We start from the raw sequence: 1,108 nt of genomic DNA on the forward strand, positions 1-1,108 counted from the left end.
TTTGTGGACTGCAGTCTTCAAGTCATTCCACAGATTCTCAATGGGGTTTAAGTCTGGGCTCTGACTAAGCCATGCAAGGACATTCACCTTTTTCTCCTTCAACCACTGTGTGCAGCAGATTTTCCTCAAGAATTTGACCATATTTTGCCCCATCCATTTTTCCTTCTATCCTGACAAGTTTTTCCTTCAATCCTTTTTCCAACTCAGTAATTCTGTTTTATTTTTTTATTTTGTTGGTGTTATATCTTTCACTTGGTGTTGGGGTTATAATTTTAACTTTCTTCATTTCAGGCTGCAAAAAAAAAAAAAAAAAGATTATTTTATTCAGCAAGAATGCATCAAATCGATCAAACTGACAGTAAAGACATTTATAATTTTACAAAACACTTCTATTTCAAATAAATGCTGTTCTTTTAAACTTCATATTCATCAATTATCCTTATAAATGTATCATGATAATAACTGATAAATATGAAGAAGAATAAACGTTTCTTGAGCAGCAAAATCAGCATATTAGGATGATTTCTGAAGGATCATGTGACACTGAAGACTGGAATAATGATGCTGAAAATGTAATTAAATTTATTAAAAATGCAAATGCTACTTTAAATTAGAATATTTCACAATATTTCTGTTTTTACTGTAATTTTAATCAAATACACAATCTTGGCGAGCAAAAATCGTTCTGAGTCTGACCCCAAACTTTTGAATGGTAGTGTACATATTGGTTATTTGTAATATCACAAATAGTCTACTCTCTGTAGAGATAAAGGTAGATGTTGTATTTAAAAGCATTTTATATATATATATATATACATCCAAACGCTCGCCTATCATTCATCGACATCAAATGTGGCTTATCATCTGAAATATGTAAGTATTAGCAACTTTACATGGCCGCTCAATCTAATGTTAACCTAGAAAAATGTGTGCTATTCAAGTATCTGAACAGTAGCGCGCTCACAGCGTGACAGATGGAGGCGCCGGTGCGCTCACTTGCTCTTAAAATACTCCATCATTTTGGTCATACAGATAAGAGTAATACATCTTTTGAATCTGTAAAGCCTCAACGTTTATTTGTATGCACTCACAATAACAACAAAACGTT

General features: G+C 32.6%; 1 protein-coding gene across 1 annotated transcript in view; it reads right to left on the reverse strand.

The window, feature by feature from the left end:
* The window catches only part of atp10b (ATPase phospholipid transporting 10B), a 39,265-nt gene that overhangs the window by 15,783 nt on the left and 22,374 nt on the right, over positions 1-1,108 (reverse strand). The gene's annotated exons all lie outside the window — the stretch shown is intronic.

Source organism: Sinocyclocheilus rhinocerous, unplaced genomic scaffold (assembly GCF_001515625.1).
Source record: "Sinocyclocheilus rhinocerous isolate Xijiao unplaced genomic scaffold, SAMN03320098_v1.1 scaffold1696, whole genome shotgun sequence".
NCBI classification, from domain to species: Eukaryota; Metazoa; Chordata; class Actinopteri; order Cypriniformes; family Cyprinidae; genus Sinocyclocheilus; species Sinocyclocheilus rhinocerous.